The sequence below is a fragment of the Pteropus alecto genome, unplaced genomic scaffold (assembly GCF_000325575.1).
Source record: "Pteropus alecto unplaced genomic scaffold, ASM32557v1 scaffold11, whole genome shotgun sequence".
NCBI classification, from domain to species: Eukaryota; Metazoa; Chordata; class Mammalia; order Chiroptera; family Pteropodidae; genus Pteropus; species Pteropus alecto.
This window is the reverse complement of record NW_006431956.1, coordinates 485,956-502,945: the sequence shown is the minus strand read 5'-3', so window position 1 is coordinate 502,945 and position 16,990 is coordinate 485,956. Positions and strand designations below refer to the sequence as shown.

The 16,990-nt window shown below is 55.4% G+C and overlaps 2 long non-coding RNA genes across 2 annotated transcripts; both read left to right on the top strand.

The window, feature by feature from the left end:
• The first annotated feature begins 7,312 nt into the window (after positions 1-7,312).
• LOC112475639 lies at positions 7,313-11,075 on the top strand. Its single transcript, XR_003044816.1, has 3 exons — positions 7,313-7,447; positions 9,087-10,326; positions 10,430-11,075. It is a non-coding gene; the product is annotated as an uncharacterized LOC112475639 (long non-coding RNA).
• A 64-nt stretch (positions 11,076-11,139) lies between these two features.
• Positions 11,140-12,874, top strand: LOC112475627. Its single transcript, XR_003044787.1, has 2 exons — positions 11,140-11,944; positions 12,096-12,874. It is a non-coding gene; the product is annotated as an uncharacterized LOC112475627 (long non-coding RNA).
• The last annotated feature ends 4,116 nt before the right edge of the window (positions 12,875-16,990 follow it).

The following is a 16,990-nucleotide window of genomic DNA, read 5'->3' as shown; positions in this document are numbered from 1 at the left end:
TCACGCATGGACATGTGTGCAGACGCTCCCCAGGTCCAGCTCTGCCTGGGCTTCATGGCTGCCATCTCGGGTCCCGTGCTGGCTCTGCTCCGGTGCACGCCCCAGGAGCTTGGGGATGAGCATCCGGTCGGCACACGGGAAGACTTGTGCCCCCCCCCACACCGAGCAGCGGGCATGTCATCCGCCATCGTAGCTGGCTCCCCGCCTCTCCCCGCCCCCCAGTCCTGCCAGGAGACCCCCACCCCCAGGCAGGTACTGCGATCAGTGTCTCTCAGCCGACAGCTCAGCGAGGACTTCTCTGTGACCCTCGCTTAGCTTGTGATCAGAACGCGGGGCTGGGGCAGGGCGACCTCCCCTCCAAGGAGAGGGGAGAAAAGCTGAGTCTGCCCCGACTGCCTCCCGAGAGAGAAGATGCTGAGAAAGCATATGACGAAGTGCCCGGTGGACGGGACAGGCAGTCCTGTGACTTAGGAACTCGGGGAGTGAGAGGCCAGCTGGGGTCTCCTTCTGGAAGGCTGGCTTGGCCTTGTTCTGGGACTGTCACGAGACAGTCTCTGCCTTCCAACAAAGTGGCCTTTGATGCATTGTTTGGCCGCAGGTCTGCACACAGAGGTCGGATGTACCCACACTTCCCCTGGTCCACACACAGGACGTGCGTGGAGATGACACACTTGGCAGAGCTGAGCTTGCGGGGAGAAGGCCTGATCTTTAGGGGAGGGGACGTCTGGGCTGAAAGACGCTGAGTCGCTCGTAACGCGTGCCTGAGGTCGCTTTGATGTGAGATGGGGCTTGTTTGTTTGGTGAAGTGTCTGGGTACAGTGTGGGGAGCAGGGTGTCCCTGGGTTTCCACTGGGAAAGCCCAGCAGGAGCCCTAAGGGGTAGGAGGGACCTCACCTGATGCCAGGCAGAGAGCCCCGTCACCAGAAGTGTCTGAGCAGAGTCTGCGGGACCCCAAGGCTCTGGACACGATGCTTCTCGCCAGCATCACGAACCTGTAAGCTCCTGAAAGAATGTCCTTGGGGACCTCGGACCCCCTGGCGGTTTGCAAGCTCCGACTATGGTCCAGCCCCAACCCTCTGGTCTTTCCGAGCTGACCTCCCTGTCTTTATGGGCCTCTGACTCTTCTGTGGCCTTGTTCCCACCTCTGTGAGGTCAGCTAAGACTTGACCCTTTATGGCAGGAAGGTGGCAGACCTGGACAGGAGGGGCCTAGGGGCTCGGAGCTGCGCTCTCTCGGGGAGCGAGGGTTTGAATTCACACATTCGGCTGAGCCCTGGGGAGGGGACAGCTCTCCCCCGGCAGGCTGCTGGGCCACCAAGGCTGTCGTGGTGCTTGTCACTGAGCATTGCTTTATCTCAAGGCTTTGAATTCGGAGGGCAACGCGGGAATTCGTCAGCTCTTATGTAATGTATTTCATAGGCGGTCGCCTATGAAATCACGCGTTACTTATAAAATAAAAAACTGCGAACAGTACATTTTAACATTTCTCACTTGGGGTGAACTGACCTCCCGTTTAAATCGGCGCCCTTACCCAGGACTGGCTCCTTGACCTAATGGCTCCCTCGGAGCCCGGAAGCTGGCTGGTCCAGCAGCTTAGCTGAGATGGAAGGATCCAGAAAGAAGGAGCGTGTAACTAGTCCACGGAGGTTGGGTTTATGGGTGGTGGGTGGTGGGAGGGAGACACGTCGAGGCCTCCGGGATTGTAATATTCCTGGAGGGCAGAGCCGGAATCTGCTGGTCCAGTGCTTTCTAATCGTGCCCCCAGAGAGCTGGGGGTCATAGGGGTGACCTCCACCTACTCTTTGACCGCAGTGTCCTGCTTTGCTCCGCTGCATGGGCTGGCCTAGCGGGGCCTTGGGAATGGGAAGCCACCGGTGCAGCCCACGTGCCTCCTGTGACAGACGAGGAGTCTGGAGCTCAAGAGCGGGCAAGGGTCCTGGGCACCGTCTTGTTGGAGCAGGCCTGGGGCCAGGCTCCGGCTGTCTCTGTAGCTGGGCCTGGCAGGTGTTGGCGATGCTTCCGTGCGAGGCAGGGGCCCGTGAGATGCCGAGGCTTCTCTGCAGAAGGCCGGGGGTCCCAAGTTTGAAGGGGCAGCTCCGAGTATGTGGGTGGGCAAGGCAGTGTGTGGAGGGGTCCAGGGTGCTGAGTGCGTCCAGTCAAGGCGTCTCTGGGGGTCAGGAAAAGACAGACTGTGTGCCCGGCAGCTCTGCTTAGCGTTTAGGAACTGACGGCTCCAGCGTGGGCTTTCTGGGCCTGCCAACCGGGGCCGCTGTCGGCGCCTTCGGAAGGCCCTGGGCTTCCGGGCCCTGTCCAGGAGCACTGCGTGGGACAGCCCTCTGCCACGAGGCGTGTCGGCGGCGGGGAGGCCGGGTGGCTGTGACTGCCACCCACGCGGGGTTACGAACCTCGTGAAGACCCGGCTCCCACTCCTGGCTCTTCTCTCCGAGCAGCTTCTTCAGCTGCCTCTGCACTTTCTTCAGGGTGGGGGCGAAAGGGGCACCAAAGTCTCTGAATTTGGGGTCCCAGCTCTGCACTAGATTTCTTATTTGTGTGTGTGTGTGTGGCGGGGGGACGCGGGGTTCAGGGAGGGAGAGAGGGGGAGACTATATTTCATCAGCGTGTGCCTGTGCGTGTGCCTGTGTGTGTGCGTGCATGTTAGTGTGCATGTGAGCATGTGTGTGCGTGTGTGCATGTGGCTGTGTGAGTGCATGTGTGTTAGCATGTGTGTGTGCGTGTGTGTGCATGTGTGTGAGTGTGTGCGTGCATATGAGCACGTGTGCATGCTGTGTGAGTGTGTGCGTGCATATGAGCACGTGTGCGTGCGTGTCTGAGTGTGAGCAGGCGTGTGCGAGCCAGCCGTGGCTCGGTACGAGCACTCGTGTTCCTGTCGTCCTGTCTTTCTTTGCGGACTCGGGGCCTCTGCTCTGAAGACGGGCCCTTCCTCTTTTGGCAGAAGGTCCGTTTGCGCCCTCAGATCCGTGCTGCTTTTCAGGGCACGGTCCCAGGGGCGTGCAGCAACTCGGGCCAACGGCAACAGTGGGGACCGAGACGGCTCTGGAAAAATATGTGTCTCGTTAGCAGAAACGATCGGAATCCATTTTTAACCGGCTGGCCGGCAGCCGGGCCTGATGAGATTTTCTGCGGGACTGTTTTCGGTTTTGAACTCGGTAATTGGTGTCCGGCTCCGACCTGACCTCTGGCGCGGGCAGGGTGGCACACGGCCCCGTTCACACCGTGAGCTTTTCCTTGCTGGGCAGTGCCGAGCACACTCGATGGAGCCTTGGGGGAAGGGCGGGCGCCCCTGGGCATGCCAGACCCCCACAGAATGGCCGAAATCATTCTCGGACCCCGTCACTCCAGAGCACCTCTCAGGACTGAGGCTGTGCCTGTGTCCATCAGGCCTTGTGGGTATGATGTCTGGTCACCTTGGAGGCAGAATTGCATTTTCCATTTATGGAAAGGCATTTTCTCAGGGGGGGCCCGGGCGTTCTGAACGCCTTCCTGTGGCCCCTCCAGGTCTGTCCTGCTCCCTCTCCCGTAAGGCCTATCTCGAGGGACAGCCTTACTCCCTGCCTCCTGGGGGTCAGCAGTGGGCAGCCCGGGCGGGAGCTCAGAGGGAGGAGAATGAGGTGCAGAGTCAAGTCAGGCTCGCTGCGCCTGGCCCAGGGGTCACGGCTCCCCTCAGCCTTCCTTCTTCCCCTCCCCCACTCCGGCCTCTTCAGATGTCTGACACCGCCGTGTGGGGCCTGGCACTCCCCCGGGGCCTTCCTACACCCTGTGCGACCTTCACAGTGGTCCCTTTGTCACACTCTCCTTGGATTATCCTCATTGGAAAACCATCTTTTCTGGACTTCTCTATAATGCGAGAGCTTTGACAGTTTTATTCTTGGAAAACAAAGCTCCCCAAAGACACCTGCTGGAGAGCAAACAAGTCGGGGAATTTTCACAGAAACCCGGACAGCGGAGCTGCGGCCGCGGTGCTGCGGCCCCCAGCGGAGGCCCCGTGCTGGGCGGGGAGCCGGCGTAAGCGGGAGAGCATCATCGCTGCAGCCGAGGCTGTGTCCAGGGTGAGAAGGCCTCCGGGGTTTCTGAGAGGCGTGGATCAGAACGGGGGTGCGCTCTGTCTCCTGGGGTCCCTCACCGAACGCTGGCAACTAGAATGAAGTCCTTGGTTTGGGGGACCCACCTCTGACGATACATCGAAAACCTCCCGGGGTCCTGTATGTGCCCACCTCCTGGCCACAGGTAGGGGGTGTCAGACCAAAGAGAGACCATGCTGCTGCAGTAGCCAGGGCTGTCCAGAGAACCAGGGACGACAGGGCATGTGGACACGGAGGAAGTGCTTCGTGCTGGAAACCCACTCACACGGTTCTGGGGCCCAGTAGTCCCACGTCTGCCGTCTGCAGCCGGAGGCCCAGGACGCTGGTGGTGTGGTTCAGGCGGAGGCCGAAGGCTCCAGAACCGGGAGCTCAATGTCTGGGCAGGAGAGGTCTGCCCTCCCTCTGCCTATTTGGGCCCCATCGGTTTGGATGCGGCCTCTCACCTTGGGGACGGTGGTCCACGCTGCTCCGCCCTCTGCATCAAACGCTCACCTCTTCCAGAAACACCCGCATGGACCCACGCAGGAATCACGTTTGCTGGTTCCCTGCGCACCCCTCGGCTCCGTCAGGTGGCCGCATAAAATCAACCACCACACACACTGACGTTGCAAGAGAGGGGAACGTCAGGGTTGGGTTCTAGGCTCATCTTCGCGGCTCTGAGTGTCTCACCTGTGGCAGCGTCCGCCGGGCTGGCAGAGACACGGGGCGAAGGTGCCAGTGCGACCGTGGGCCGCGTTTTTACGAAGAGGCTACAGAAGTTCTCGAGCCGGGGAGCTGAGTCCATCCAGTGGCCTTTCCGACAGTCGTAACGACAGCCTCACTGTGTCCCACCTCAGACGGGCCAGGCCCAGCGGGAGCCCGTCCTCGGAGGTGGGGTCTTCTCTGCGCCCCGAATTGAATCACCCCGGCCTCTCCCCTTTGCTCCCTCGGCCTTGGGGTGACACTGCAGTGTCCGCTTTCTGCCTCTGTGGTCACTAGGTCAGCCATCGTGCACCTAGGTGAGTGTTTGTGTGAAACCTTCTCTGTTCAGGTAGACAGATGGGTGGTCTCCTGTCCCCAAACCGCGACGTCGCAGGAGTGAGACACTTCGCCCTGGCCTGGAGGAGACTGGCAGGGGAGACCGGAGAGAGGGCGGGGAGCCTCGCGGAGGCAGCGAGCAGGAAGGGCAGCTCTGAAGGCAGCTGAGTCTCTTCTGGGCCTGCATCTACCCGGGGCCGGCGGAGGTTCAGTCGGCCTGGGCGGTGACATGCTCACACGTCTCCCTGGCCGCTGTCTCTGCAGAGAGCCGTCCAGCCAGTGCGGGTCTAGCCCTTAGCCCCTCTGCACGGGGCCTGGCACCCCGCATTCCGCCTCACTCACTCCAGGGGCCCCTGAAGGACTAGGAGGCCATGGGTCTCCCCGGAGGAGACTGAATCACTCCACACCCAGCTGAGACACCAGAGACGCCTGTGTCCTCTGCCCTCGCCTGAGTCCCTCAGGATCCTCAGTTTCCCTCGTCTGCCTGGCCGATTCCACTGGCAGTGGCCGCTTGGGCTCAAGCTGGGCCCTCGGGAGGCCCAGAAGCTGCTGGAAAAGTGAGGGCCTCACAGAAATGTGAGGACCTCTGTCATGGACTGAATTGTGTCCCCCGAACTCACAGTTGAAGCTCTAACTCAGAGTGTGACTGTATTTGGCGGTGGGGCCTGTACAGAGGGAGTAAGGTAAAAGGAGGCCCCAAACCCAATCTGCCCGGTGTCCCTGTAAGAGGACATTATGACACAGAGAGGTGGCCGTCTGCATGTCCAGGGGAGAGGCCTCAGAGGACGCCAACCCTGCTGGAGCCTGGGTCTCGGAAATTCCAGCCTCCTGAACTGTGAGAAGGTCGATGCTTGTTGTTTAAGCTGTCGGGGTGGCATGTCTGTGACGGCAGCCGGAGCTGACTAGGACAGTCCCAGATTCTTGTCCTGACGTGAGTCCGCCACTGCTTTGCGTTCCCTCTGCGTCAGCTCCCCACGGAGGCAGAAACAAATGACCACGAAGTTCATGGTTAAAACAACACAGTCCATTCTCGTCCATTTAAGGGGTTAATGTCCGAGATTATAAGGAACTCATACAACATAACACCAAAAAAACAAATAATCTGATTAAAAACATGAGTGCAGGATGAGAATAGACATTTCTCCCAAGAGGACATACAGATGGCCAGCAGACATATGAAAAGATGCTCCACATCACTAATCATCAGAGAAATGCAGATTAAACCACAGTGAGATGCCACCTCACACCTCTCAGAATGACCACGATCAATAAATCAACAAACGAGTGCTGCCGAGGACGTGGAGAAAAGGGAGCCCTCATGCACTGTGGGTGAGACTGCAAACTGGTGTCGCCACTGAGGAAAAGAGTCTAGAGGGTCCTCAAAATATTAAAATTAGAACTACCATACGACCCAGCGATCCCACTTCGGAAGAAAACACTAATTAGAAAAGATGCACGCATCCTTGGGCTCACTGCAGCGTTACTAGTAATAGCCAAGATACGCAAGTCACCTAAGTGCCCATCGATGAACGATCAGGTGGAGAAGATGTGGTGTACGTACGGAACGGACTAGTACTCGGCCACAAAGAAAGAATGACATCATGCCGTTTTCGACAACACGAATAGACCCAGAGGGTATTGTGCTGAGTGAAATAAGTCAGACAAAGACAAATGCCGTATGATCTGGCTTGTACGTGGCATCTCATGAAACAAATGAGTAAACAAAACAAGACGGAGCCAGACCCACAGATACAGCTGATGGTTGCCATAGGGGAGGGGGTGGGAAGGAAGGAAGGAAGGAAGGAAGGAAGGAAGGAAGGAAGGAAGGAAGCAAGCAAACATTACTAAAACGCCACAGTGGTGTGTGCACGCGCGCGCGTGCATGTGTGTGAAGTGCTGAGGGCAGAAGGGAGCCAGGCGTGTGTACGTGCGTGTGTATGTGTGCGTGTGTGCGCGCGTGCGTGTGTGTGAATTGCCGAGGGCAGAAGGGAGCCATGTGTGTGCGTGTGTGTGCGTGTGTGTGCGCGTGCAGGTACAGATGTGGGTGTGACTGTGTGTGTGGGTGTGACTGTGTGTGTAGGCGTGCAGTGCGGCAGGCAGGGAGAGGCTGACTCACTCCTGGAGCAGACACAGCCCCTCCGAGCAGGAGGCCAGAGCAGAGGCTGCCTTCCTGCAGGACTGGAGTTCCGGGAGCTGGGCAGAGGCTGGGGGTGCTCTGGGGGGCAGACAGGGCCCACAGAAGCAGCGGGCCTCAGAGTCAGACATATCTGGTCCCTGTGGCCCCCGCAAGTTTATGCAACCTCTTCCAGGTTCCGTTTCCTGGGCCCGAAGGTGGGCAAGGGTCCTCGCCAGCTTGCCTGGGGGAGACCCTTAAATGCACTGATTTAGGTAGGTCCCGGCCAATGAGGACTCTGAAGGCTCGGCTTGGGGCTCGGGGCTCAGGGCTCAGGGCTCAGCGCGGAGGCGCAGTTTCCAGGGCGTGCGCTGCCCTCCCCTCCTCCTCCCTCCCCGGCAGGCTCGCTCCTGCCTCCCCCTCCTCAGGGGAGGCCCCGGCGAGGTTCCTGTTTGCCTAAACCAAAGCCGCGAGGCCTCTGAAGGGGAAGCTGGCTAAGTCGGGCTCCCCTCCGCTCACAAGGAGCCTTTGTTCCCGCTGAGCCTGAGCTGGCGAAAGTCAGAGGTGGCGGAGGGCGTGAGCTGCGTCCATGTTCTCCCAGTTCTTAGGGGAGGCCAGCCCCCCAACCCTGGCCCTCCCTCCGGGCCCCCGTTGCGGAGTCTTCCGCCTCCGCCAGCCCTCGCCCTGTCCCCTGTGTCGGGGACTGGTCGGGGACCGGGCCAGCAGGCACTCCTCGGGCCTTTTAGTCCCACTGGATTTTAACTTTCAAAATAACGACACCTGCCACTTATTAAGATATGTAGCGTCTGCGTGTTTCACGCTGTTGGGGGTGAGTCGACGACCCGGGACCCCTGCTTAAGGTGAGGCGGCGCCAGCCGGGTCGCTCAGTCCCGGGGCGCTCAGTCCCGGGTCGCTCAGTCCCGGGGCGGCCTTCGCTGGTCGTCCCACACTGCCGGTCACCGCCGGCGTCGGCGTGGACAGGTCCGCTGGTCTCAAACCCCTTTGTCTGTAAAGAAAGATATCTAGGGTAAGGTTTGTGTGTTCCCGTTAAATCACGAATGCAGGCTGCCCCGTGACTGGGGCCCCTTGCAGCTGACCGGTGTGTGACCTGTGAGACAGAACACGGTGGCCGTGCCTCTGGGGCTGATCCCATAGGATCCTTCCATCCCCCACACGCGGAGTGGCGCCCTCGCGAGAAACGGTGGCTTTGCTCCCAGGACGGGTGGCCCCGATGCACTTGGCCGGTCACTGAGCCCAGCTGTGTGGAAAGACACCAGCAAGGCCACAGCAAAGGGCCTCTCACGTCAGGACAGCCGAGCAGGAGGTGCCCTTAGCGGGCTGGGCTGGCGGTCATGGGCGCGTGGCAGGCGAACCCGTCGACAGGCGGGCACATGGGAGGGCATTTCTGGGGGACTCTGTGGGGGCGGAGCTGGCAGGCCCGGGGTTCGCCCGAGGCTGGGATAGAAGGAAGAAGATCAGTCTTGTTTCTGTCCTGACTCAGAGGCGACGTTGTGCAAGTTTATGAGTCTTACTCCTGGCTCCATTTCCTTATCTGTTTGCGGAGCAGAGAGCTGGGCCGGCCCACACCAGCTCTTAGGAACAGGCAGAGCCCAACAGGGCCGGGTTTTGTGAAATACTTCTGGGCTTAGCTCGGTGTCACAATACCTGAGGGCGCGGAGCCCGGGCCTTTCTGTGGGGGAAGCTGGTGCTGGCCCAGGGGCAGTGACCTCTGGAGCAACGGCGTGTGCCGTCGCCATGGCGACACCATGCTTTCCAGCCGATAAGGAGAGACCCTGCCCACTGTAACTTGTGTTGTGGGCGTAGGAGAGGCTGAGTTAGAATTTCTTTTTTAAACAGCTTTGTTGGGGTACAGTTGACACAAGAGAAACTGCACCAGGTAGAGTGATACATTCTGACATGTGAGTACACACGTGAAGCCATCACCCCAAAGGAGATAATGAACATAATAACCATCACCCGCCAAAGTTTCCTCGGGCCTCTCCCTCTCCCATGCCCAGGCCGCCGCTGTCGGCGTTGATTGAAAGATCCCTTCCACCTTTGGGGAGGTTCCCTCGGCTCCGTAAGTCTCCGTTTCCCCATCTGTGAAGCGGGCTCAGCGACATTGCCCCCGTGGGTCCTCGCGAACGCGGAGTAAGTTAATTTGCCTAGGTGCCTGGCGCGGGAGAGACGGTCGAGAAACGGCGTCCGCTCTCCCTGAATCGGATCTGAGAGGAAGAGCCGTGTCAGAGACGCGATTCCCACCCTGCGGGTGCTTGCTGTCATCCGGCCACCTGCCGTGTGGCTGGGGCGTGGAGCCGAGGCGTGAACGACCCACGACGCCCATGGCTGCCTGCGTCCTCGGTACCGACCGTCCCCGCCGCTCCTCTCCCCCCGAATGTCGTCACCTCTCTCCTGAACCCGTCATTCGAAGACTCGTTCAGGCCTCGCCACCTCCAGGAAGCCTCCCATGATTACTGTCACCTCGCTGACATCTTCCTTCCTCTCTACACCCCGATACTGTTTGGGTTGTGGCCGCACCATCGTCAGCTGTGAGGGGAGTGTCCTGCGTTGTTTTCTGTCTCGCGTACCTCTATTTTGATTCCCGTTTTGAGGGTAAGTTTCTCAAGGACGGGAACTTTGTGTCATATTTCTTTGTGCCTTCAGCCACGACCTCGGGACCGTGGTAAATGAGAGTGGGCGTTCAGTGGACAGGCGAGCCTTAACTTGGGCGGTGTAGATGGTACCAGCACCCGGGCTCGTGGTCACCACACATGGAGAATATTTGGGACGACAGGTGAGCGTGAGCACGTGTCTGTCGGCTCAGCTGCTGGAACCGAGCACCACACACTGGGGCCTTCCAAACATCAGACATTCGTTCCTGGAGGCTGGGGTCTGAGGTCAGGACACTGGCGGATTCGGGGTCTGGTGGGGACCCCCGCCTGGTTCACAGACGGCGTCTCATCGCTGTGACCTCACGTGGAGGAAGGCACAAGAGGGCTCTCTGGGGTCTCTTTCTAGGGACACTAATCCCACCGTGGGGCTCTTTGACCTTGTCACCGCCCAGAGGCCCCGCCTCCTGACGCCACTGCACTGAGGGGTAGGATTCAACATACGGATTTTGGGGGACGCGTTTGGTCCATAACGGTCAGTGTGCGGTGACAGTGGTGGTGGCCACCCTAACCCTGTCTTGTGTCCTCCAGGGACGCCCGTCTCCAGGTGGCCTTCAACTCCTGTGACCTCGCAAATAAGGCCCTCAGGTCGGTCAGCCCACGGACACCGGCAGCTGGCCAGCCCTCTCCTGCCCAGGGCTGCGGCCGGGTGTTGGGCCATCACGATCTTTCAGGATGAGTAACCTTCAGCTCTGACCCACTGGGCTCCCACACGTGGACTTGCGATGGCGTTTTGTTGACTGTCCACTACTGACTTCTGCTCGGCCTGTGGCCTGACCCAAGGCTACTCCCCTGGGGTCCTGTCCCCTCCGTCCCCCACAGAGAGAGCGAGGCCTGGCAGGCTCCTACGGCCGCCCCCACGGAAGGCCGAGCGGACACCAGACCGGCCTGCGTCTGCCCCGCTTTCTGATACACTGCTCGTAGAGTGACTCATCACTAATGGGTCCTGTCAACAACCAAACGCACCAGCCAGAGGCCCAGGGGTCCTTGGCTCAGTGTGCCTTGACATTGGACTGGAAGGGGACCCAGTAGACAGAGGGCTTTGCGGGCCGGAGGGAAGGAGAAGGAGCCAGAATTCACGCGAGGCGAGCCTGAGCCTGGGGCCTGCCTGGGCGACCGCTCAGGCGGGTCAGCCGACGTCCATGAGCTCACTCGCCCCTGCCTCGCTTACCCGCTGCTGGCCCTGACGGGTCCTTCCTGGGCCCAGGAATTTTTTTTACCCTTTGCCCCCCTGGCCGGAAGAGACCTGGGAGTGGGTTCCAGGCCACATCCCGATGTCACCCTAGATGAGAAGGGTGTCGTGGACTCTGGAGTCGGGGAGACCTGGCTGTAAACCCTGCTCTGCCACTTACGGGCTTGACGGGCTCAGCAAAGTCACGTGACCTTCACGGATCCTTCAGAATTGCTGTGAGGATTAAGGATGACACATGTGATGTGCCTAAAACAAGGGAGATTCTCGTTACCTGGCGGCTAATCCTATTTAATTAGCTTCATCTCTCAAATAAAATAAGCCCTCTGGGTCGAGTAAAAGGAAATTCAATTAGAATTTGGGCCTTTCCAGTGGCGACAGGTGGCTCCCCTTGACAGAACGTGTGTTCACTGGTCTGTTCTGAGGCCCCCAGAGCTTGGGGTTGCTTCACACATCTCGTTCTGGCCGGATCTCGTCACCAGGCCCCAGGCCGGAGGCTGGGCGTCACCAGGAAGGCCACTCCTCACGCTCCGGCCTCTGCTGCCCTTCACCCCACCCCGACATCCCGTAAGCTGCAGGATAAATGCCCGAGGTGCCTGGTGAAGACTTTGAGCACTGGTCCCCGTCCAGGCACTGTCACGGCTGACCAGAGAGCGGGCAGGGGCGCCTTTGACTCCCCAGCTCCCACTGTCCCCCAAGGAAGGCACTGGGTTTGTGGAAAGATCCTCAGGAAAGAAACCAGTCCATGGCCGCGGGCCCGAGGGAGGCAGACCGCCAGTTCTAGAATCTCAGGAGGACACATTCGTTCGGATGGACGGAAGGACTTTCTACCGTGATGACAAGACATCACAGTCAAGGTGTGGGGGTCCCTGGCACCTCAACCCTCTGTCCCTCCCTAACCCAGCCGCTGGTGCTGGTGGGGTGTGGGGCGTTTAGCTCAGTGACGCACTGACACTGTGCCGTGTGACCACATCCATCGTACAAAAAGGAATATCCGTTTGTCCTCAGGTCCTGCGAAAGCGAATCTGTCTGAAGCAACCAGCCACTGACCCCCAGCACCAAGCTCCACCAACAGCCCCGATGCGCCGTGGACAAACCAGCCACGCAGCGCTCCTCCGAAGACCTCGTTCCCGTCTGGTGTGTCGGCATCGGGGAGCAGTCCTGCGCCGCGTTCCGACGCGGACCGCCCAGGGCCGAGTGGGGTCGGCGGGCCGGGTGTCATCTTTCTTTTGCAAAGGAAGAGATCACTTGCTCAAGGTTGCCTGCCCAGCAAGCAGCAGGCCGGGGAGAGGAACTGGGCCTTCTGGCTCCTTCTACTAAGCCTTGTCCAGATAAGGAGGGAGTCCACGACGGTGGACACGATCCTGCGAGAGCCTCTGGAGCCCAGATTTGTACGGTGGAAGTGTCTGGCACCACTGGTGGGAGCAGAATTTGGCACAATTTTTAGGAGTATAATTTGGTAATCTGCATCAAAAATTTTAAGATTTATTGACTAATTATTTTCACTGCTAGAAATATACCTTAAAGAGATAATCAGGAACGAGCACCTGGTTAAAAACTTAGACATAGACTTACCCTGTGGGCTCAACAATTCCACTCCTAGGCTCACGGCCCCCCAAAATAAAGACATCCATACACACACACACACACACACACACACACACACACACTCAAAATTGCATGGAGACGTTAATAGCAGCCTTGTTTATAATAGTCCCAAAGCGAAAAGCCAGTATCCATCAACTGTGGAATGGACAAATAAAATGTGATATATTCACACAGTGGAATATTACACAGCCATGAAAAAGAGTGAGGCCGTGACACACCCTGCAACATGGCTGACTCTCAAAAGCATGATGCTGAGTGAAAGAAGCCAGTCACACAAGGCCACATATCGTGTGGTTCCATTCGCAGATGTCCAGAATTTGCCTCTACGGGCAAATTTATAGAGACGGAAAGTTGGCTAGTGGTTGCTCAGGGCTGGGGACAGGCAAGTAGAGAATGGAGCTTGACGGCTAATGGGTTTGGGCTTCACGTTAGGAGGAAAAAAACGTGTTAAAATTAGATTGTGGTGACAGCTGTGCCACACTGCAAATATGCTAAAAACCCTAAATTGTGTACTTGAAATGAGTGAATCGTATGGTCTTATTTGTATCTTAGTAAAGCTGTTTTTAACAAATGGGCACCAGGAAGTTCTTCTCAGCATTTTAAAGCAGTAATAATAAAATATTTGAAATACTCCACATCTCTAGTAAAAAAAGAATATTTAAATAATTATGGTATATCCGTCAATGAAATACAAAGCAGTCAATACATGTGATAAATAAGAATATTTTGGAGGGTGAGAAAATAAATGCTCATGATATATCATTAATTATAAAACAGGATGTATGAAAAGTGCGATCCCAATTTTATTTGGAATTTTTAGAAATTTAATGTTTTCTTTTGAGATCCTTATAGATTCACATGCATTTTCTCGAGATTATTGACCTTATCAAAATTAGTTCTTTGTTTCATTGATTTTCCCTATTTTTCTGCTTTTCATTCAATCGATTTTGGCTTTTATCTTTATAATTTTATTTCTGCTTTTTGGGGATTTATTTTATGCTCCTCTTTCTAGGTTCTTGAGCTTATTGATCTGAGGTTTCTCTCTCTTCTAACGTAGCCATTTGGTCCTATAAATCTTTCTCTCAGCCCTGCTGGGCCTTCGCCCCACAAATTTCAACATGTCGTGTTTTCATTCCCATTCGGTTCAACGTGTTCCTCTAAAGTTTATTTTGAGATTTCCTCTTTGACCCACGGATGATTTAGAAGCGTACTATGTATTTGCCAAGTGGTTTGAGATTTTCCTATTAGCTTTTCGTTATTAATGTCTGTTTGCTATTTGCTTCCATGTCGCTGGATAAAACGTTCTGTAGGATGTGAACATTTTTCAGTATGTAGAGATTTACGTTATGGCCCAGAAAATGGTCTATTTTCACAAACGTATCTTGGACTATGAGAAAATGCTGGCGCTATATTATTGTATAAAAAATATAAATTATAACATGCATATATGCACTGTGATCCCAGTTTTATTAATAAAAAATATGTATGAGAAACATTCTGGAAGGCTGTACACCAAACGTTGACAGCACTTTTTATTTTTCCCCCTTCTGAATTAGATCTAAGTTAAAATATCTAGCTTGTATGATCAAAAACTTTTGTTTTTTTAAATAAAGAGAGCAGCGGATATCTAGCTTGTATGATCAAAAACTTTTGTTTTTTTTTAAATAAAGAGAGCAGCGGAATGCACCTGAAACTAATATAATATTGTATGTCAACTGTCATTGAAAAAAATAAATTAATTTAAAAAGAGAGAGAGAGAGTAGTGGATTGTGTGTCATGAAATGTGGTTTCAAAAACTGGGCCCGGGCGCCTCGGTTAACCTCGGGGAGACTCACCGTCAGCGTGGGGCTCACAGTCCCCACTGCACAGAGCTGACCTGTGACAGAAGCCAGGGCCAGCCCTGGGAGAGGCGCTTTGCCGTGCTAAAGCAGTGTGCACGGTCCAGCTGTGTTTTTACGATCGTGAAAAAGCCGCAATTTTTAATCTCTTGGGTCCCTTTCAACCATTTGTTTTTAAGCTTCCCTGATTCTTTCACTGAAAGCAAATAAGAGGACCATGGAATTGAAAGGCGTCTGAAGTATCTCGTGCCTGTGGGCAGAACTCAGCATGCATTGCTGTTCGCCAGGTGTTTCTGGAAGCCTAGGATGGGGATGTGACTTGATTTTTCAGGGAAGTTCCAACGTCGAATGTTCTGTCCTGTTGCTCTCCTAACGTAGGAGTACTGACCACGCATGTGATTTTATTTCTGGCCAGGATAATACGGATATTGGGTTCAAAGCTTTGCCCGAGAGGAGAAGAAAAATTCTCAGACATCTGACACACACAGAGACACACACACAGACACAGACGCATATACACACAGACACACACAGACACACACAGACACACACACACACACACACACACAGACGCACACGCACACACACTCCCTCGTTCCCCAGAGCGGATGGTAGTAATCAAAGTTCCTGAGAACAAGGATATCAGTTGGTTTTACGACCCGAATTCCCCAGAATTCAGGAAGGGAGACAGGGAGTGGGGCCTGGAAGGTGAGTTAGGGAGGCCCCGAGAGGTCTGGTGGTGACTGGCTTCCCTCCAGTATGAGTTCATTTAAAGTCCTTTCCTTGCCTTTCCATGACTGCCAATCCATGGCTGAGCCGGCTCCCAGGGGAATAAAGGCTGCAGGGTCCCTCCTCCTTTGCTCGGTCCCTGAGGATCCCCTGCCCTTCCCTGGCCAACAGTAAGTCCCCAGCTCTAGGAAGAGCCCTTCCTTTCTACGTGTGTGGTCTTCTCTGAACCCATCTGCCCTCTGGGGACCACGACCTCTTGACATTGACCGGGAGCAGCTTTTCTAAGGATGTTTCTCGGGATCCTAGGATCTGTCGTATCGATGCTCAAGACTCCATGCGATGCTGTTACTAGAAAGTGGGGTCCTCTCCCGGCACGTGGTCCAGGTTCTTGATGTCTCGAATGGAGAATTGAGCAAGACAACGAAATACGGTCGAAAAGTTTTTATTAGAAGGGAAAGTCCACGTCCAGACGTGGAAGCAGGCCTGAGCAAAGGCAGCATGGCTCCGAAGGCCTGGGGTTTTTATTCCCATTTGCTGTGGTCGGTCACTTTTCTTAGAGGGGTGGGCTTCTTGGATTGACACTAAGATTGACAAGACTCAACGATTCATCATTTTGTGTTCTGCGCTACGGTCGAAAAGTTTTTATTAGAAGGGAAAGTCCACGTCCAGACGTGGAAGCAGGCCTGAGCAAAGGCAGCATGGCTCCGAAGGCCTGGGGTTTTTATTCCCATTTGCTGTGGTCGGTCACTTTTCTTAGAGGGGTGGGCTTCTTGGATTGACACTAAGATTGACAAGACTCAATGATTCATCATTTTGCGTTCTGCGCATGTCTGTTCCCAGAATTCAGTCTGTTATAATAATATTAATGAAGTTCCGGGCATACGCATCCTATTGTAATGATGGTATAGTGATGCTCAGGTGAGTTGAAGGTCGTTGAGGTCTTCATCGTGCAGGTGCGAGTGACTGGCTTAAACTGGTACCTAATTTTCTGCCTACAGGTTTCTTTGTGTAAGTTAAAAAAATGCCTTCTGGCTTGCTTAATTGTGGGCGGATTAGGACAGACCCCCCTTCTAGGATAGGATGACCTCAGTGTCTTCGCAGGTAGACCGGAAACCCCTAACTTTCCTGCCTAACTCTTTTCCTAAGAGTCACGAACTCCCTTATTATTAGCATGGATGCTGAGGGACGAGAGGTCCCTCCAGTATCTGCTTCCTGAGGAGAAAGCGCAGTCTCTGCCTACTGGGGTTCCATGGAGCCCCTTCCCTTTCTGCCTCAGTCAGGGCGGGGTCTCGGGTTTCCTGCTGCAGTGCTGCCTCGGTCCCTAGACAAGGAAAAGAAGATACAAACTTATTATTTAAATCATATCTCTATTAATTTCTATTATCGATTAAGTGAGTAAAGGAAAACAGGCTTGGTTCATATGTTTCTTAAAGAGAAAAAAAGACCTTTGGCCTAAAGTCCTCTCCCCTCTCGGACTCTAAGGGCCCTGCCTCGCCTAACACCATTTCTGCTAACAATGGGCTGATGACCCTTATCAATAGCCAGAGGATCTGAGTCACCAGTTCGGGGCAATTATCGGGACTGGAGAGGGAGGGCCTTTCTCCCAAAGAAAGGAGGGAAGAAAACTTAACGAGGTTTACTAAAAAGATTAAGAACTCTGCAAGCGATATCCCCTAGTGTTTCCTGTTAAAGGATTAAGAATTTTACAAGTGATGCTCTGCATCAATG